The following is a 23,377-nucleotide window of genomic DNA, read 5'->3' as shown; positions in this document are numbered from 1 at the left end:
AGTTGACTCCAGCTCACGGACCTTGGCGATCTCGACATCAAAATCAATGACACCCGCTTTGGCCTCTTCCAAGGTTTTTATCCTTATGCTATACATGGAATATGTTTTTTCAACCACGAGGGAAGCCGCTTGGCGCTGAAGTTCTTCCTTAAGCTGGTTAACCTCGGTCGAAAGGTTATTCCACTCAGATCTAGCGGCCCGAAGGCTAATTTCAAGGTCACAGATAGTGGAGTTATAAACTTTATCATTCTCTGTGACCTTCCTATACTTCTCTTCCATCTGGACATACTTCTCCTCAGCCGCAACCTCTTTAGCTTTGGAGTTCAAGGCTGCCTCCAAATTATTTAATCTTTCAGTAGAGATGGCCTAGTGATCAGCAGCAGCAAGAACATCATTTTGGACCTCAGACCACTTTGCCTTGGCCTCTTGAAATTGTACCCTTAATAGGGCGGCCTCTTGGCTAAGGGTCACCACCTCTTGCTCGCTTTGCTGCAACCGAGCTTCCAAATCAACGGCCTCGGCAGCTTGTGCTTTCAGTGCCGGGAGGCGAGCAGCAATTTGATCCCGCTCGGCCAACAGTTGATCCCGCTCGGGTATGAGTTTCTATTTATCAAGGATCAACTTCTGAAGGCCCTTGGAAGAAAGAAAGTTATCCTACAAAGCAAAAGTTAAAATAAAAAATGATAATATCTTCTAACTATGTATTATAGTTAAAATAACGTTGTTTTAATTTTATTTATTTATTTATTTTTACAGATTTTGGTACGAAAAAATATTTTAAATAGTTGGTGGAATTTAAAAGATAAAAATTATATTTTATTATAAAATATGCCACATGTACAAAAAAATCCATGTGGTAATACGTGTGTCACACTTCCCTAGATTGTCAGCATTCCGGGGGGTCAAGGCTATGAAATTGCCAAGTTCAGGAGGGCATTATGGACTTACCTATAGAACAAATAAATTTTATTTAAAATAAAAAATAAAAAATTATTTTTCTAGCATATATTATGTCGGAATAATAATATAATTGAGCTAATTATCAAGAGTATATAATGTATAGTATTAAAATATGTATTTGGCGATCAAAAGTTTGAGAAATTTAGTTGAGTGACCTTCTGAGTGCTATATGCATAGTTAAGTGACTTTGTTGTTACAATCAAAAGAAAAATGACTTTAGTAGATAATTTTGAATAGTTGAGTAACCATCTAAGTAATTGACTCTCTTCTATAAAGAATAAACAAAGTCAGGTCCAAGAAGTATTAAGAGCATATATGTTGGTTATGCATAATTTATTAATTCAATTGCAATTTTTTAAAAACCTTTCTTGAAATAAATTAGGATCTGATAAAACATGTCATCTAATTTTAAATTCTTACTTTTAATTATACTACTATAATTTTTGAATTCACCAATTCATTAAAGTAGCTTATGATGCAAACTTTTTATCTTTCTTCTTTTTGTATGTACCAAGAACTATAAGACAGTCTCGACAACAAAACGTTTTCTTATATATATTTTTTGAGATAGTATACAGCAGAGTATGTTGTTTCTTTCACTTTTTATACGTATCAAGTCCAACATACTGAAAAATCCAAGGAAAAGCTAAACGAGAAGACCATGCATTTTTACTTTGTCTCTTATTTATCGAAAAATACTTTATTGCGGACTCTTATATTATTCAGAGTCTTCAAAAATATAATAATCAGATGTATGTCGGATCCTTTAAAAATAGTATATTTTAAAGGATCCGATAAAAGATCCATTACTGTGAGACAAGAAACTACAAATATAACAAGGATGGAAACAGCTCAAAAGATTTCTTTGCGATGATTCTAATGGTGATTTTGAAGATACCAATAACATTTTTTCTTGAAATCAACTAATTCTAACTTTGAATTGATTAAGAACCCAACTTTTGTTCTCCTCCCTATAAATATCTGTCAAATTCATTCCAATTATCACATCTCTTTATTTTGCTATTTGATATTTTAATATATATAAAGAGAAGTTTGAATATGGCTGAATCACATGTTTGCTTCTCTAGGCTTGTGGTGATACTTTTTAGCCTATTCCTCATTGCGTCAAACGGTGAGTTTTATAGTCAAATTTATCTATAATAGTCATTCTTTGTAACAATCATTTATCGCAAACAAAATTATTATAGAAAAATTTAGTTGTATTAAAAAAATCTCAAAATTTAAAGCAACTGTTTTGTTCCCTTAAATTGATCCCAGCTAACATAAGGGATAAATTAAATATTTATATTAGGCGGCGATATTGCTTGAGAACCCAAACTCTTTGGTCTGCTATAACAATATGATGAATTATGCGACAACTTCTTCTAAAATTCAAGCTACTAGAAAGGGTGTATAATCATTTAATTATTTATGTCTACAAACGTTAAAGGACTACTTCCTCTGTCTCAATTTTATGTGATACATTACAGATTTTGAGAGTTAAATAAAAAAAATTAATTGTAATTATTTTATATACCTTTTAAATATTTAAATTATTAATTAGTATAACTTATAATATTTTTTTATGCAACTTACAAATTTATGAATTTCATTCTACTTTTTTCTCTTTCCTTTTTCCATTTTGTGTATTGCAGATGTTAATGCTTTGAAGGACGGAATTTGCAAGAAATTTAGTTCTACATTTAGTGGGCAATGCTACGTGTCGGCTCATTGTGAAGCAACGTGCATTAAGGAAGGATCGCCATCTGGCGAATGTGAATGGCAAGGAGTTCATTGGGGCTATGTTTGCATGTGCCAATATTTCTGCTGAATGAAATCTTGATAATACTGCTCAAATCCAAGAAATTTAAAAAGCATGTTGTTATTTATATAATAATTGTTCTTGAGTGCAGAATAAGATTTTATTAAAAATAAAAAGTGGGTGAATTAATTGTTCCTGTTGTTACTTGTGTTTACTCATATTTTGTGCATGTACTATGTAGTTATGCAATAAAAGAGTACACTTTTAAGACATCTACAATCTCTTCATCTCTCTCGGAGTGTCTGATCCAAAATATAAACTCTATGAGTTCAATTTTTAAGGTTTTTAATTAGTATTAAATTTATTATTGTTATAAAGTTACGAGTTTATACCTATTGTATTTATTGCAATTTTAATGAATTTTCATATAAATTAATGATTCGCTTCCAAAATACTTGGTTCAAATGAACTCTCACCACGATGAATTTCCCTAGTCAAATTCTCTTGATTTGAAATTTATTTGAGTTACTAGACATATATGAGCTATAATTCTATAGCAGACTTATTTGACCATTCAAAATTTGTAAATATAAACATGAAATAAAATATTAAGAAACTAAAACTATCAAAAATATAAGAAATACTTACAAATTATAGTATAGTAATAAAAACTATTTTTAAGTATAAAATAATTTTAAAAAGTGTATTCATATAATGTCGATTTGGGTTCAGCTTGACTTTTCTTTTTTTAGTTAAAAGTTAAAATCGAACCAAAATCATTTATGGTTGTATTTTTTTTAAAAATCACACTAAATTGCTAGTCGATTTTTTTCTTCGATTTGACTCAATTTATCGATTTAGTGCGGCTTGTCGATTTTCATTGAATACCCTTATCACGACCCAAAATCCGCATGTCGTGATGGCGCCTATCTCAATACTAGGCAATTCGACAACCTCAATAAAACCACAATTTCTTTTGAGTTTAAAAACATAATATTTAAATTCCATAGAAAATTTCACAAACTGCTAGCATAAAATACATTCCCAAAACTCGGTGTCACTGAGTACATGAGCATCTAAATGATAACAAAGTCTAACTGATAAAAACACTGTCTGTAAATATTGAATAGTACAATAACTGAAAGGAAGAGAGTCAAGGTCAGCGGACGCCAAGCAGCTACCTTGATTGTCTCCAACTGATAACACTATGAGATCTAACAGTCGTTGTATCCGGAAGCACCTGGATCTGCGCACGAGGTGCAAGGTGTAGTATGAGTACAACCAACTCAACAAGTAACAATACTAAATAAAGAACTGAAAGTAGTGACGAGCTTCACATTTTAGTCCAATTACAGTAATTCCCAATATTAGAAAGTAGGCATGCTTTCAAGTTCGACAATTAAGGCCAACACAGTAATTTTATGTCAAGTTCAACTGAAATAGAAGATAATATCTCTCAGAAATTTTCAAAACAATGATATATGACAATTGTAGTACAACAATAATGAAATCAATGCATCCTCTAAGAGAAACAGTCACTCAGTCCTCCCACTCGGTCATCACTCGGCACTCGTACTCAGTAGGTACCTGCACTCACTGGAGGCGTGTACAGACTCCGTAAGGGCTCCTTCAGTCCAAGCGCTATAATCTGCACGGACAACTCACGTGCCATACGGACAACTCACGTGCCGCACGGACAACTCACGTGCCGCACGGACAACTCACGTGCTATAGTATCCATATCGGGATCCGCACGTACAACTCACATGTTGCACGGACAACTCACGTGCTATTGTATAATAACTCACATGCTGCAAAGACAACTCACGTGCTATAGTATCAATATCTGGATCCGCACGGACAACTCACGTGCTGCACGGACAACTCACGTGCTGCACGGACAACTCACGTGCTATAGTATAATATCTGGATCCGCACAGACAACTCACGTGCTGCACGGACTAACTCACGTGCTACAGTATCAATATCTCACAATCAGGCCCTCGGCCCTACTGTCACGCCCCGAACTTGGAGAGCGCGACCGGCGCTCAACCGAGTGAACCCGGCCGAGCAAGCCTATTAGATTTTCTTCTACCCAAATTCATCTATGAATAAAGAGAATACATATTTTTATTAATTAGACAATAAAGTAATCATGTATGCAGTACCAATTTTTTACCATTAGTTACATCATTTTAGAGTCTCAAATTTCACGCACATTTTCATGGTCTAAGGTGGAACAAGTAATTCAAACACAACCTCACATTGTTTGACTTCCCCAACACCAATATACAACCCGTACTATGTCTTTAGAGCCTTTAATAGATATAAAAGAGTATTATGATAGTGCCGGCAATAATTCCCCAGCTATACCTCAAACACAATACACAAGGAACAAAAGATACATGATCCCGAAATAAAGTGGGGTTCACTAAGTCTTATGGGGAGAGAGTGTACTGCTATCACTGATCAGTGTCTCCTGTTGTGGAACCACCCGCATCTATTAAAGATGCAGCGCCCCCGACAAAAGGGACGTTAGTACATATAGAATAGTCCTAGTATGAATGACAAAACACCCTCTCAATAGAATGATAAATAATACGAGCAAGTACAATCATAATATCAGTAGAAGCCACAAACAACATTAAACTTCAAATTAGGATCAAGACAATGTTCAATTAAATTTCCATATTTTAAGTTGGGAGGTCTTTAGTACCAATATGCCATCGTTCACGATACCAATATTCACAATACAAATACCACCATTCTTTTAGCACGGAGTCCGATCATGACCCGATTGGCTAGCCCATCTCATTAGAGACATCAATCACAATCATAATTTCCAGCACAATCACCACCATGTGTGCGGCATGATGTCCAATCACGACCCGGTCGGCTAGGCCGTCTCATTCGAGACATCAACCTTTTTATACCCATCATCGTATTTCATAGTTCATTCACATCTTTTCATTTCATTGGTACTAGTGGCCACAATTATAAAATCATTCTTGGCACGTCGACCGTATTTAGTATTCCATACTCACCTTTTTCACTTTCAAACATCATCATCATCATCATCAACAACAAGGCATTACAAATCAAAGTTTTTAGTACACATGTGAGAAATTAAGAGTATTTGGCACATGGAGATTTTTCACAAAATTTGACATAATAGCCTTTGTTTGAACTTGGCTTGAAGTCGCAACATTATTAATGCACAACCCATATTTTAAACATATTCTCAAATGATAATCATAACATGATAAAAGCATTTTGGGATACATATTAAACATATTTCTTTCAACACAAGCTTATTCGAAATAGCCACTTTTATAATGAACAACTCGGAACTTACTTAAATTATATGAATACCGTGGGATTCAATTTTAGGAGAGGAGTTTAGCCAACATACCTCACTTGAGCTTCCTTCAACTCTAAAATATTCCAAAAATCTTAGCAACTTCGATCTATTTTAGAAATGTAACAAATTGAACCAAAATTAGGAAGATGATCATGGTTCTAGCTCATTTGAGCATTTTATCAAACACTAGGTGTGCATTAAGGTTTCAAGGTCATTTTATGGAGGATTCCATCATCCCACAATCTATTCTTTACCATTTTTAGCTCAACAATATTCCTACACCCCTTGATAACACATGCATGCAAAATAACCAACTCCCATACCCAAGAATTATCTTACTAATTACCCATTTCTAGTTAACTTTCTAAATAAAGGGTTAGGGTGTAGAATCTTACCTCTAGGATGAAGACCTAGTGAGTTTTCCTTGTTAATCCTCCAAGATTCGAGCAAGGATTGATGAACAATTAGCATAAGGTTTCCTCTCTCTCTAAAACACTCCCACTTCTCTCTAAAACATCAAATATTTTCTTCGAAAGAGTCCCTCTACCTCAATATATCGAAATAGGATTAGGTAAAAAATTAGAAAAATTGAAGCCCCGACGCAGATCTGCAGTCGCATATGCGACGACATAACACGTCTACGGTTCGCGAATCGACCCCATAACTAAAGCTCCAAAACGAGGGTCGCCTGGTTAGGTCTGCGATGGTTATGCGGCCCGCAGAACTGTTCTGCGGTCGTATAATGCACTGCAGAACTGGTCTGCAGTCGTATAATATACCGCAGACTTCCTCCAATCTTGCCTCGCCTCTAATTCACTCTGCGTCTATTATTCGGTCCGTAGAGGGATTCTGCAACCGCATAGTGGGCCGCAGAAATGTCTTCTTTTGCCAAAAACTTTTCTTTACTCCCCAGTGCATTGTTCAACCCAAAAGGTCCGAGCCTCCTCAAACACATAATCCTACTTCGGCACCACGAAACCTTAAACTCCTTTACGAAATTTTACGGGGCCTTACATTCTCCCCCACTTAGGATCATTAGTCCTCGAATGAGGGTCAAAATCCGTCATTAGCATTCAATGTGGCCCAACTGTTAATTCACACACACCAGTAGTTTCAAAATTTGTCTAACTCCCTAAATTTCCAAAAGTTTCGGCAGAGTCTCCCCTGTAACTAGGCCTATCCACCTGTCAGAGAATCCCAGAAACCAATCCTAACAACATATACATAACTGATGATGCAATATAACACAAGAACAACACCAACCGTGGTATCATAAGCAATATATTACCAGAAAAGGAACACCATTAACATCAACTGTACAAATGATACATAATTCATAGAAGGTAACTCTTAGAATTTTTATAGAACCCAACTTTATAAATACATGACTATTCAAACAAATAAGGATACTTTTTCTTCATTTCTTCCTCGGCCTCCCAAGTAGCCTCTTCAACCTGTTGGTTTCGCCATAGCACTTTCATGGAGGCAATTTCTTTATTTCTCAACTTTCGGACTTGCCGATCAATAATAGAAATAGGAATCTCTTTATAAGTCAATTTCTCATTAACCTCAATAGTCTCAACCAGAACAATGAGTGTCGGGTCTCCAACTACTTTCTTTAACATAGACACATGAAACACCGGGTACACTAATGATATCTCAAGTGGTAGCTCAAGCTTGTACGCCACCTCACCGATCCTCTGAATGATTTTGTACGGTCCGACATACATCGGACTCAATTTTCCTTTCTTACCAAATCGCATTACACCTTTCATGGAGGAAACCTTCAAGAATACCCAATCATCTTCTTTGAACTCTAAATCCCTAAGGCGAACATCCGAATAGAACTTCTGATGACTCTGAGCAGTCTTCAACCGCTCCTTAATGATCTTAACTTTTTCCATAGCCTGATACATGAGGCCTGGCCCTATCAACTCTGCTTCCCCAATCTCAAACCACCCAATGGGAGATCAATATCTCCTTCCATATAAATCCTCGAATGATGCCATCTGAATGCTAGAATGATAACTATTGTTGTAGGCAAATTCTATGAGTGGCAAATGATCATCCCAGCTACCTTTGAAGTCTAGAACACAAGCCCGCAATATATCCTCGAGCGTCTGAATAGTCCGCTCTGCCTGCCCGTTAGTCTGCGGGTGAAAGGCTGTACTAAGATTCACCTGAGTACCCAAACATTGCTGAAGTTTCTTCCAAAATTAGTAGTGAATTGTGCTCCCCGATCAGAAATGATGAAAACTGGAGTGTCATGCAACCTGACTATTTCTTTGATATATAACTGAGCATACTGTTCCGCTGTATCGGTAGCCTTAACCAGCAAAAAGTGGGTTGATTTGGTGAGTCGATCCACAATCACCCAAGTCAAGTCAAACTTACGAGGAGTGCGAGGTAGTCTTACCACAAAGTCCATATTAATCATTTTCCACTTCCACACTGGAATTTCTATGTTTTGTGCCAACCCACCGGGCCTTTGGTGTTCGGCCTTCACTAGCTGATAATTTGGACATCTCACCACAAAGTCTGCTACATTCCTCTTCATATCATTCCACCAATAGACTTCCTTAAGATCATGATACATTTTTGTAGAGCCCGGGTGCACGAAATACTTAGAAGTGTGAGCCTCGATCATGATTCTCTCCCGGAGACCATCTACATTTGGAACAGGAAACCTTAAACTCCTTTACGAAATTTTACGGGGCCTTATACCAACTCAGTCATAAATCTCTCTAGTCTCTCGGGATCTCAGAAATCATGAAAATCATCCCCAACAAAAATGATATAATGTATCAACAAGGAACAATAGAGACTGAGACAAAATAAACAAGTAAACTGTGACATAGTACAAAACAACAATTTGGCAGATAATTCAACATGTACACGACCTCTGTGGGTCCCTACAATGCCAACACATAATCTAAACATGATTTGTGGTTCAATTTCTCTACTACGTGGAGAATGTACAGATAACAACAGATTATTCAACTACACAGTTCCATGGAATTTGACCAAATCACAATTTTCATGGTGCACGCCCACACGCCCGTCACCTAGTATGTGCGTCACCTCAAAACCAATCACATGACACATAATCCGGAGTTACATACCCTCAGAATAAAATTTAGAACTGTTGCTTACCTCATACCACGTAATTCTTTATTCAGCTATGCCTTTGCCTCGCGAATCGGCATCCAAACGTCTTGAATCAAGTCACAAATAATTCGATTCAGTCAATACAAATCATAGGAATTAATTACATATGAAAATACTAATTTTTCAACAAAATCCGAAATTGCACCCAAAAATTACCCGTGGGACCCACGTCTCGAAACCCGACAAAAGTTACAAAATTTAAACGCACATTCAACCACGAGTCCAACCATACCAATTTTATCAAATTCCGACATCAACTCGACCTCCAAATCTCAAATCTTATTTTCAAATTCCTAGACCCCAATTCCTCTAATTTCACCTCAAAAACACATAATCTAGTCGAAATACTCAATGATAATTCAATATTATTGACTAACAATAATCACAAGGGACTTACCTCAAGTTTTCTCGTGAGTTCTCGCTCAACAATCGCCTCAACCCGCGCTCTTTCGCTCAAAAATGTTGAAATGAGCTAAAAACCAAAACTGCTCAATAAAAACCCATTTCCCGTCACTAAAAGTTCATTTTCCGTTACTAAAGTCCATTTTCTATCACTAAAGGTCCGCACCAGAACCTGCTTGCACCAGCATTATAATATTTCACTTAAAAGGCTCTAACTCCATCATACGAACTCGGAATTCGAAGATTCTTGTTCCTATGAGTCGCAAATAATAATACAAACCTAGTCATTCAATCGAAACTCAATTTGGAGTTCATTTTCTCAATACGATACCAATTTCGCTCGTTAAATAATTAACTCACGCTTCACGCTAAAAACCCAATCGCGACTTGATGAAATTAGACCAAACATTTCAGATCATTCCTATAATTCATTATCAAACTCTCGGAAGTATCGTAATTGAATTTCGATCTCTAGAATAAAAAATGGACGTTGGATCATTACATGTTTATGCTCAAAACACCAAACTCTTCCAAAAATTCTTCTCCGACAGCCTGTAGTGTATTAACGATAACGTTTTGTACCCATTGCCAACTACCAAACGCTTTAAATTTCTGAAACCTAGATACAAAGAGCTACAACTTTTATTTTTTGATCATCTCCAAATTCTTTATAGATTAAGAGATATAAGCTTCCTAAATCAGTCATGTGCAGCAGAAATTTCTGCGATGCACATTGCCAAGCAAAACAACTGCAGTACCAGCCCTAGGTTATTCGATCATAACATTCTGTACAAATGTCTAAAAAATATATGGTTTACAGTTCTGGAAACTAGACTTAAAGGGCTACAACTTTTATTTTTAGATCACCTCCAAATTTCTTACAAATTATGAGATATAAGCTTCCAAAGTCAGCCTTGTGCAGCAGCAATTTCTGCGATGCACACTGCTGTAGCCAAAAACCAGCAGTTAAAAATGGCCTATAAATGATCCGAAACCACTCCGAAACTCACCCGAGTCCCTCGGGACCCTGTCCGAACATACCAACAAGTATAAAAATATATTACGGACTTAGTCGAGGCCTCAAATCACATCAAACAATATTAAAACCACGAATCACACCCCAATTCAAGCCTAATGAAACTAAGAAATTCCAACTTCTACATTCGATGCTGAAACCTATCAAAACAAGTCTGATTGATATCAAATTTTGCACACAAGTCATAAATGACATAACAGACCTAAGAAAATTTACAGAACTGTATTCCGACCAAAAGTCAACTCACTGGTCAAACTTGTAAACTTAAATTTCCTACTTTCGCCATTTCAAGCCTAATTTAACTACGGACTTCCAAATAATTTTTTGGATACACTCCTAAATCCAAAATCACCATACAGAGCTATTGAAATCATCAAAATTCTATTTCGTAGTCGTTTGCATATAAGTAAATAACTGATCAACCGTTTCAACTTAAGTTTAATCTCGGAGACTAAGTGTCTCAATTCATTTCAAAATCTCACCGGACCCGAACTAATTACCCCAGCAAGTCATATAACAACTTTAAAGCATAAATTGAGCAGTAAATGGGAGAACGGGGCTGTAATACTCAAAACGACCGGCCGAGTCGTTACAACCCTACTTCTTAGCTTATTCCTCATTGCTTCAAATGGTGAGTCAAAATTAAAATGACTCAAGTTATACATGTTTATATAATTTATGAAGAATCATAGCATTATTTACTAGTTACCATATTAAAGTTATGAATTGTTATCTATTGTTGTATTTGATAGTATAAAATCTTTTTATACTATCAACACATAAAAGTAAAATAAATGGGGGAAATGGGGGATCACTCTAGCGCAAACTGCATTAAGGAGGGAAATTTCGAGGATTTTTACTTGTGGAAATTTAAATTTGCGCTGGACAGAGTCCCACATTAGACGGTAAAATGCTATATAATCAGGGCTCGAATTTGAAATTTTTGGTTAAGAATGAAGAAGTATTTACCACTGCATTACAATCTTTGTTGGTAAGATAACAAAGTTATAATGAAAAGTTAACACCGGATTTATTGCGTTTGCGATCAATTTAATTTGGATCTTTTCGTTGCATGCCCGGTGCTCGGACTCGACTCAAACAGAAGAAAATAAAAAGAAATTTATATCATGATCATTAATTCTTGTTTCAATCAAGAAATGGTTACAAGGTCGTTTGAATCACCTTCCATTATTATATTTGAATATTTAATTGATAATTTAATAAAAATAATAATTAACTGTCACACATATTATCGGCGTATATAGCTTAAATTCATATTTTAATTGCAAAAATTGCGTTATAGCATTGTCCATTATATGTAGAACTAAACTTCTTGCACATAACATCCTCCACAGCTTTAATTTCTGCACCCACAAAAGGAAAAATGCCAGCAAAGAGGGAGGAAAAAAGAGAATGAAATTTATTACGTACTTAGTAGTTAGTATTTTAACGATGTTTGAACACATAAATAAATAAATGCACACCTTTTTCTAATAGTTCGATTTTTAGAGGAGAGTGTCACACATTTTACCATACTAGTCTTATGATACGCACTTCGCGCGTGTACACTATCTCAATAAGTAAGAATTTTAAAATATTATATAAATAATATATTAAAAATATCATGTTTGAGTGATAAAATAAAAGTTTATATTCTCTAAAATGATGAATCTTCATACAAGTTCTCAATCATCAGTCAATATACTTAACTAAAAATTTATTTCAATCACTTTAAATTCATAGTTTATCATGCTTTTTTTTCAATTTTAGCAATCACATATAATCCTTGAAAAACTCAAGAGTTTTTCCGCTTGTTGAAAAGTTATTCATAAGTTCATTTGAGAATGCTCAAACAGGATTAGCAAATTGATAGATAATAATTTTTTTCAAGAGTAAAATTCAAATTATTTTATTTTTTAATTATTAATATATATAATATGAATTATTTCCAACAGATTAGAAAAAGAATAAATTATTGTAGCTCATTTTGTATAATCAAATTACATAATTGTACAAAGAATAGGAGTTTTGAAAAACAAAAAGAAAATAAGCAATACTAAACCTAAAACTTTTTAACCCAAAAAAAAAGAGCTTGTAAACCTAAAAGAGGAAAAAGAAAAGGACAACAAGGACTCTTATACAAAAATTTTACAACAAAAAGATAATATTCGTAAACTTATTAAATACTTCTAATTTTAAACAAATTTGATAGTGAAGGACTCCAAGAACCGGAAGAAAAATGAAAGAACTCGAATTAAATAATTATATAATTTTTATATCAAAGTTCTCAATATTAGGCAAATAATTAAATGATTGTCCCTAAGTATTAGGAAAATAATTATATGACTATTCCTACATATTATCATTAAATGATTGTCCCAAAATAGTAGAAAAATAATTAAATGACTATTCCTACATATTAGAAAAATGACTAAAATTACTACTTTGTCTAATATAAAATATAGTCTCAAAGGGTATAAAAGGCAAACAACATTTCGCTAATGACTTTCGTGTTTTTAATATATCATAGATTATTAGAGTTGACAAAAAGTATGGGTTCTCAACAACACACATTAATCAAAAAATATTCTCATCTATTTAGGCCATGGCACGAGGTTGGCCGTGGCATGCCTATGTCAATTGCACAAAGTCGGCCGCGGCAGGTCATTATGGCACGAGGTGGCCACTATGGCACGAGGACGGCCGTGACATGCCTATATCAATGGTAAAAAGAGATATACAAGCCTAAACCCTAGAATCCCAACATATTTTCAACGAACTTCTCAGCCCCCATTGCTTTAATAAATGTCAAAAAATCCCTTATTTTTCCGGGCTCATGGAAAAATATGTTGGGATTCTAGGCTTTAGGCTTGTGTATGACTATAAGCCTGAATTATAAGAACTCATGAAATATCCACAAAAGAGATTTAAACAAGAGTTGTTGCTTAGTGTAACCCATAATTAAATCAAAATTAATTTTTTCGTGATAATATTCAATAAATATAAGAAATCAACTGAATTACAGATAGCTGGAATTGTAATGAAACACTAGAAATATAGCTAAAAGGACAGAGAGATCAAGGTAAGAAGAGAAATACAAAGAGATAGATGAGAAAGTAGAAGAACAATGCAGCACAATACCCTAGTTTGTTATGCGTATCGGGGGCGTACGTAAGATTTTATATAAGCGGTGTCGCCATTTAAATATGTAATCAATTGAACCAACTGTTTTAATGACATCACATAAAAAATTAAAACTATAATCTGTGATATATGAATAAAACACAAGTACTTTACTACAATTCTACTAGAAAAATTTCGTTTTTCTAAAAGGAATTACAATAGTCTCATTAGAATTAATACTAAATACTTTTTTTCCATTTCACTTTAAAATTATTTATTGTGGCTTTAATGTTAAAGGCAATTTGTGATCTAATGATAACTTTGCCCTTTACTAATGGTCAAGGGTTCAAAGTCTCGAATTTTATCTTTTTACCATACAATATATGGGGGGAAATTTTTCTAAAACTAATAAGACACGCAGCTACCGAAAATTCAACTCCTGATCTCCTCTACAAAATTGCAGCACCCGATCATGTGAGCTAGGGGCTTTTTTTGTAACACAGTGCCACTTTATTTATTTGTTTCATCTTTGCATATCAATTAGATATCCACATATCTAGTAAATATTTCCGACACCGCTTTAGTCAAGGTACATCTGCCCCTGTTTGGTATGTACATGTATACCAATTGTCGGGCTAATATAGAAGAAAAATACTCTTAACACGGTGTGATATTATTTTATTTGGGTTAAGCATGTACAATTTTCCTAAAAAACCTTACATCAATAAGAATATCTTTGCGCTTTATAATTCTAGCTTCCAAATCACGCGAACTCTTGCTTTTATCAAGGATTTGATTGAATTTTGATGGAAAATATGATAAAATTAAAGAAATAAGAGCTTCTATCTTTTGGATTAAGAATGGGGTATACGAATTCGGGTTGACGCATTTAGATTTTGAACTGTAATTCGTTTTAATTTCATTTTGATGTAAACTCAGGATCCACAAATCTATATAGAGATCCTGATTCTCTATTAGTTCCCACACAATACAACAGTAAATAAATAACACAATAATATTTACGTGAAATACTTCCAGGTCATGGGATTAAAACCCACGACCTACACTGGTAGGATTTCAACTTCGCTAACTGAGCAAACTTTAGATTACAACCTATTGTAATATAGGAATTAAACTCTTAATCCTCCACCTACTTACAATAACTATTTTGTAAACCTCTTTGTAATAACTCTATTACAGATCTAATCACTTGACTAACTCTAGTCAAAACAACCACAAAGATTATGGTTTAAAAGATGTCCTACGAAATACTTCAAAAAAGTTGAGTAGGAATTACAAGTTAATAACATGAAACAAAGATACAACAATACTAAAGGACACACACTACTAGAAATTCGCTAAAAACCGATCAAAAATACCGACCAACGTTGGTCGGTTATGGCAAATTACCGACCAAAACGCGACCATTACGGTGTGGACGGTGTTTTGATGGTCGGAATGGCTTACCAACCAAAGTTGATCGGAAATTACCGACCAACTTTGGTCGGTATATAAAAACGACCATCTGACAAGTTTAATTACTTACCGACCAACTTTGGTCGGAAACATATTTTATTAATTTAATTTTATCGACCAAAGTTGGTCGGTTTAACTAAATTATGTTTTTTTATTAATTATTAAAATTAAAAAAAACCGACCAACTTTGGTCGGTAATTGAATATATATATTTTTTAAAACTAATTAAAATTAAACATTACCGACCAACTATTGTCGGTAATCTCAACAATGCAAGCAAAATACCGACCAAAGTTGGACGGTAGTCTTGAATTCTGGGAATTCAATGTTCATTAACCGACCAACTTTGGTCGGTATTTTGGAATAATTTATTTTTTTTAATTAAAAACCGACCAACGTTGGTCGATTTTTCTGGGATTAATTTTGGCATAAAATGCCTGTTTTGGCAGCTAAACCACCTGACAGCATACCAATACAATAACACAACAACAACAATAACACAACAACAACAACAACAACAACAACAACAACAACACAACAACAACAACAACAACAACAACAACACAACAACAACAACAACAACACAACAACAACAACACAACAACAACAACAACACAACAACAACAACAACAACAACAATAACACAACAACAACAACACAACAACAAAAACCAAAACATTCAATAAATACTTTAAAACTAACAAATTAAAGTTCAATTGAACATAAAAATCCAAAACCAAGTTAAAACTAATTACAACTAGTTCAAAACTGGTTCTATTTGTCTAGTTCAAAGTATATAAAAGTCAAGGGGTATTTTGTACAACATCATCATCACCGTCTGATGAACTTTCATCTACAAGACGATATAGAGAATGGTCTTGTGGAGGACAGGAAGCACGTTCACGGGGAGGACGGGAGGAACGATCACGAGCAGGGCGGGAGGAACGATCACGTGGAGGTCGACCCTCTGGAGATAACTCACGAGATCGGAGCAACGGAAAAGCTCCACTAGATAGGAGAGTTCTGCTCTGAGCTTGCATGCCAAGGAATTGAGCATCTCTAAGCCTTTCTCTTTCCTTGGCCGCTTCTAGCTCTGATGTGAGCTTTGTCACTGTCTCCCGCATAGCGGAGAGGCTCTCCCTATTAAGTTGCTCGCCATGCGAGGAAGTCCCTATTCCTCGCATTCCACACTTATAGCGATGGAAGTTTTTAGTAGGAAGCCCGTATACTTCCCCCATTTTGGACCGCCAACAGACTCCAACCATATTCTTTCAGCATCCTCGTCCGAAGGTTGGGTTGGCTCACCCGATTCACCAGCTGGATGACTACGGATGAATTCCTCCACGTTACTTTGGTAGCGACCCTATATTATTTTAAATTAAATCAGTATTTCAAGTTGTTTATAAAAGTAAATTATAATACTTAAATAAAATTGAAAGCTTACATATGCAGTCGAGGCCCGGTCCTCGACCCACCTATCTTGATCCCCCTCTTTCTTCTTCTTCACAACATGTGTCTCCTTGAATAGCTCATCATGACTCATTGGATGCCCATACTTCTTTTCCTGAAAACAAATTAATTTAGTTAATAAACAGAATAGATATACTTAGAAAAGTAAAATAATTTAAGCAATTACGTACCAATCTTCTTTTTATTGTCCCCAGGCTGATCGCACCTCCAGTGTGCAAGGAGCCTCCCTTCTCGGATGCGCGAGCTTTCTTTCCTTTTTCGCTCCTCTCTAAGAACTCTGCGGTAAGCCATTGCCTTTGCAAATCATTCCACAAATTCTCAAGTAACCAGCCAGGCCTCTTGTTCTTCTTTCTAGCATCCGAGAAAGCATCCGCCAATCTCTTGCGAGCTTTATGATGAAAATTTGTAGCCACTTCCGCCCTATAGCGGTCTTCCCATACACACTTGCTCTGTATTTCAAAAGTTAAATATTAGATGGAAACATCATAAATATAAATTATTAAACTGTTTAAAAGAACATTTATACCTTAAATTGATTGAAAATTTGCTCCTTCAGTGAGAATGGGCAATCAGTCCAAGTCGCATAAGGGCCATTATAAAGCTTTCTGATGGCATTGGTGATTATCCTCGTAGTTTTATTACCCGGCCTGAACCTGTAATTTAACAATAAAAATACATTAATATCTTAGTAAAAATGTTACAAATCAATAGACGCAAAAATAATGAATAACACTTACCCATCACCCTCAGGGACTATGATGATCCTGCCATATCGATCATAATGCACTACCTCGTCATCACCATCCGAAGCATGTGTATCAGAAGCATGTGAAGATGGTGTAGGCGGGTCAGAGCTAATGCCTCCCAGGCGAAGGCCTGCAATAGATGGAGTCGATGATGAAGATGGTTGCGATCCCTGTGACTGCGACATTGCTGGATGCGACCCAAGTGGATGTGATACCGATGGCTGTGACCCGAGTGGCTGTGACCCGAGTGGTTGTGACATGGGTGGATGCGATCCATGTGGCTGTGATATGTAGGGATGTGATCCATGTGGATGTGATGCAGATGACTGTGAGGCAGCTGGACTGTATGTCGGACGTATAGTCCTATGGCCCTGTGATGGAAGACTGGGTGTCTGAATGAAGGTGTACGGCTCGTGATGCTGTGGCAGATTATAAGGTGGTAGTCATACACAACTCAGGTGGTAGATTATAAGGTGTAAGAAAGACAGGCCAACATGAATATGGTGTCGCAGATATAGAAAAAGGCGTGAAGCCATCGGCACACAGACCAAACCGAATGTTCCTTGGTTCACTAGCAAAATCTGGATATGTCCTATCAAAGTGCTTCCAAGCTTCTCCATCTGAAGGATGACACATAACACCAGGTGGTCTTCTATTTTTAAAATGCCATCTCATATGAGGAGCAGAACTCATCGACGCATATAACCTCTTTAACCTAGGTATAAGAGGTAAATAATGCATTGCCTTGACAGCGACCATATTCCCGCTGGAAAGCCTCTTGAAACGAGGCTTTTCGCAAAATTTACAACTGTCTAAAGTTGCATCATCTTTATAATATAACATGCAACCATCTTCACAACAATCAATTCTCATTGACGAAAGTCCTAACTTAGAAACCAATCTCTTCGCCTTATAGAAATCACCAGGTAAGTTGATATTAGGGTCAACTAGTTCACTCATAAGGTCAATGAAACAGTCCATGGCTGCTTGAGAAATATTCCAATTAGATTTGATACTTAGTAATCTAACTGCAACAGACAGCTCAGAGTGCAGACTTCCTTCACGTAGTGGACGACTAGCTTCCTCTAACTGTTCATAAAAACGTTTTGCGTCATCATTAGGAGTTTGTTCAACATTTTCATTGGGCTCACCCCCAAAAGCATCCGCAACCATATCCTGAATTCTAGAATCAAGATTTGTATTCTCCACCGACCTACTACTTTCACCAACAACCATGTTATGAAATATCCCACGGCTACCATCGATCTCTCCATGATTAGTCCACACAAAGTAATTCTCTATAAACCCCTTCCTATAAAGATGAAGCTTAACTTCCTCCGATTTTTTAAATTTCATACAATCGCACCTGACACAAGGGCACCTAATTACTCCTTCACTTTGGTATGGTGGAAGTGACATTGCATGTCTAATAAAGTCATCAACCCCTTTTACAAAATCCTCCCGCAATCCCCGCCGATTAGGATAATTTCTATTGTACATCCAAGTACGATGTTCCATCTATACAAATAAAACAAGAATAAATTAATTTATTCTACAATTATAAATTAATTATATCTTTTTTAGTTAATTCAAGATAATTATTTTTTTCTAATTATACCAATTTATATCCTAAAAGTTCAATTCATATCCAAAAGGTCCAATTCATATCTTAAAAGTTCAAATCATATCCTAAAAGTTTAATTCACAAGAACAAATCCTAAAAACTAAAATTTCAATTCATATCCTACGAGTTTAAACATAAACTAACTAAACTAAAGAAATTCAACCCATACCTTAAAAGTTCGATTCACAAGAACAAATTAGTTTATTCTACAATTATAAATTAATTTTATCTTTTTTAGTTAATTCAAGATAATTATTTTTTTCTAATTACACCAATTTATATCCTAAAAGTTCAATTCATATCCAAAAGGTCCAATTCATATCTTAAAAGTTCAAATCATATTCTAAAAGTTCAATTCACAAGAACAAATCCTAAAAACTAAAATTTCAATTCATATCCTACGAGTTTAAATATAAACTAACTAAACTAAAAAAATTCAACCCATACCCTAAACTAAACTAATTCATAAATAATTGACTAATTAACAAAACTAATTAGTTAATAAAACTAATTAATAAAACTAATTAAAACAAGACCTAAACCCTAATCCTCAATAAAATGCAATGTTCAAATAATTAAAACACTAATCAATTGAAACTAATTCATAACTAATTAACAAAACCTGGAAATAATAAATAAATGGGTTGTAATTCAAACCTAGAATTTGTAGGAGATGGAGAAGGAGATCGAGGGGCGGCAGTGGCAGTGGCAGAGGCGACGGCGACGGCGAGGGTGAGGGCTGGACGGCGAGGGGAGGCCTGGATGGTGAGGGGGAGGGGCTGGGAGAAGGAGAGAAGGGAAGGAAGAAGAGGGAAATTTTTTAGAGAAATGGGGGTTTCCCCCGTTTTTCACTTCTCTGATTTTGGAATTACCGACCAAAGTTGGTCGGTAATTTTGGTCGGTACATTAAGTGCTGACCGTTTGACCAAAAACCGACCAACTTTGGTCGGTTTTTTTTTTTAAAAAATTTAAAATATTTAACCGACCAACGTTGGTCGGTAATTTTAAATATAAATTCTTAAATATTATAAAATATTTAAGAATAATAAAATAATTATTAAAATTTAAAAAAATTGGATCTAAATTACCAACCAACGTTGGTCGGTAATCCAAAATTTTCTTGTCTGACCAGCTATTGACCAATTTACCGACCAACGTTGGTCGGTATTTTGTTTAAAAAAAATGTAAATGTTTTTTTCTCAGTTTGCGTCCAACCTGGACGGTTTTTGGTCGCATTTTTTGACCGACCAACGTTGGTCGAAAATAGTTGGTCGGTTTTTAGCAGATTTTTAGTAGTGACAAGATATAATCAATGCTGGGATCTGGTCCTTTGTTCTGTTGCTCTTTTATTCTTCAATGCCTCAGAGAGGATGAAGGCGGCTGCACACTTGAGAGTAATCAATATTTAGGTTTTACAAATGTGTGTTGAAATCCTTTACTTCATATTGATAATATATGAGTGAGGTCATCATAGATGATATAGGGATGTGTCCGGTACACAACATGCTTCAGCGGTGTTGTTGTACTATTGCGTGTACAGTGCAAAATTTTAACAGTTATTAGAGTTGACTTATACTGTGACCGGAGGAACTGATTTCTATATGTTCTCTCTGTTCTTCCCTTATATGATTTCATTGATAATTGAACCAGACATTTGACTTATTACTTTGAACGCTTAGGAACTAATTATTGTATTAGGCTCCCTATCCGGTTCTGTCATGACCCAAAATCCGACTAGTCGTGATGACACCTAACCCAACCCGTTACATAAGCCAATTAACTACAATCCAATTTAATTAGGTTTATCGAGAAAAATAAATGATAAAATAACTGAATCTTTCTACTTTTCCCAAGGACTCGTAATACAAATCACGAACTTCTAAGATTTAGAATTTGCAAAGCTGATATAAAATAAAATACATCATCTATTTGAACGATACATGAACAAATTAATAATTCTAAAGCTACTAAGAACAAGAGGCAGCTATGACCGGATTGCGGAAACATCTTCAATGCCAGCTCCCGCCATACACCACAACATCAGCATCCAAAATTTGCACACAAAGTGCAGAAGTGTAGTATGAGTACAACCGACCCCATGTACTCAGTAAGTATTTTGTCTAATTTCATCGAAGTAGTGACGAGGATTTTTAGTAAAATGATACTCACTGTTATAACATGTACAGTAGACTAATAATAGAAAGAATTATAGAACTTAATAGATAAGGGTACAATGAAATGACTATGTGAGGCAGTAAATGATTACTTGGAGAAATCACAATAGTAAGTTTATAATTTTCCCGATGTGAGAAATATATTCAAGATATCACATTGAATGACACGGTAACACCTTCGTGCATTTATCTCATTAAATTCATAACTTTCCTGGTGTGAGGAATATATTCAAGATACCACATCGGATGGCACGGTAATACCTTCATGCACTTGTTTCATTCTCACCCAATATATATGTAGATAAAATTAATTGGCAGGGCAACACCCTTCGTGCATTTTTCTCTTCCTGACCGAGCATACATATAACAGTACCAATTAGGTGAGAGAAATGCCAATAACAATAACAATAAAGTGGGAGGCACACAAGAAGCAATAACGAACAATGCAGTACATATGGACAACAATAACAAACTAGGAAAAAACATAGAAATTATGACAACAATTTAGGAAAGAAGAATATAAATTTCATTAATTAGCATGGTAGAAGGCTTAGATGCAAATATAACTAAAAAAAAGAAGAAAATCATAGAAGTGCAAGTTGAACAGATAGAAGGCATGGATAACACAACAATAATTGGGGAAGAGGACATAGACAGAACAACGACGACAAGTCACATAGAAAATATACGTGCACAATAACAACTTAAGATAAAGGCATGAATATATACACAACAAAAAGATATCACAATATAATATATGTCTCTCGTCCTCGCCTGCACGGAAACACCCCTCGTGCCATGAACGTGTGATAATATAAAAATAATGGCATGGTATCGCTCTTCGTGCTTTTAATCTCATCCTCACATGATAATGTAAATGAAATGGCAAGGCATTTTTCTTCGTGCATATGAATGGCATATTATCACCCTTCTTGCTTTATAGTTTTCCTCACATGATAATATAACTGAAATGGCACGGCATCACGCTTCGTGCTTTATACTCTCCCTCACATGATAATGTATATAAAATGGCACGACATCACCGTTCGTGCTTTACACTCTCCCTCACATGATAATATACTCTCAAATAGCACGGCATCACCCTTCGTACTTTACACTCTTCCTTACCAAGCACATGTATATCATTAACAAGCAAGGTAGGAAGCATAAATAACATCAAGGAGAGTGTTTAAACGAATATTCCAAATTGAACATCAATCACGACTTTCAAACCAATAACAATTAAATAAACTTCAAGTACTTTATTATTCCAGTATTTCAAAAAGTCTCAAAAATGATCTTCAACTCATGTATAGAATTCAAAATCTCAAGAATAAGAGTCGTAGAGTCGTATTTGTGATTAAGTATAATAACAACCAGATTTAGCACATTAATAATTTTCACAAAAGTTCATCAGATTTTTAATCAAATTATAATAAGACAAATCAGGGTTTATAGCATTTAATGTCATATTCATAGAAATCTAGAAGTCAAGAAGACATGAAACAAGAGTGTCACATAATTCTACAAAGCACAATAAATCATATAATTTACCCCCGAGCAAGATTAACCCTGGAACGCATATATGCTCATCACCTCATATATGTATCACCTCCGCATGTAGCAAACAATAAAAATTAGTAGGAAAAAATACCTCAACTAAGTTAGAAAAAACACTTACCTCAAACAAGCCACATCGATACACTAGAAGTACCATCCCACTCAAATCATCCCCCGAACGGCTCAAAACTGAAATTCGTCCCTTAGTGATACTACAACAATCCACTACACTAAGCAACTTCAATCTACAATATCAATATCTAATGGGACCAATGTTAGTAACCAATTCCATAGTTTAGGCCATTTAGACACTTTATCAAACACCTAGTGGGCACAAATCTCTACATCTCTTAACCATAGATTTAGTTCGTCCAACTACTATTTACCAACAATTTATCCCACCATCATTCTTTAACAATTTATACTCCCAACATCACATGCGTGACCAACCATTCACACCCAACCAAAAAAGTTCTACCAAATAATCACTTTTCAATCCCTACAATAGTTATGCA

General features: G+C 35.3%; 1 long non-coding RNA gene across 1 annotated transcript; it reads left to right on the top strand.

Annotated features, from left to right (window-relative positions):
* The first annotated feature begins 1,951 nt into the window (after positions 1–1,951).
* Positions 1,952–2,994, top strand: LOC142173030 (uncharacterized). Its single transcript, XR_012702461.1, has 2 exons — positions 1,952–2,092; positions 2,616–2,994. It is a non-coding gene; the product is annotated as an uncharacterized LOC142173030 (long non-coding RNA).
* Positions 2,995–23,377: the final 20,383 nt, after the last annotated feature.

This window comes from Nicotiana tabacum, chromosome 18 (genome assembly GCF_000715075.1).
Source record: "Nicotiana tabacum cultivar K326 chromosome 18, ASM71507v2, whole genome shotgun sequence".
Taxonomy (NCBI): domain Eukaryota; kingdom Viridiplantae; phylum Streptophyta; class Magnoliopsida; order Solanales; family Solanaceae; genus Nicotiana; species Nicotiana tabacum.
This window is presented reverse-complemented; position numbering and strand designations above follow the sequence as displayed.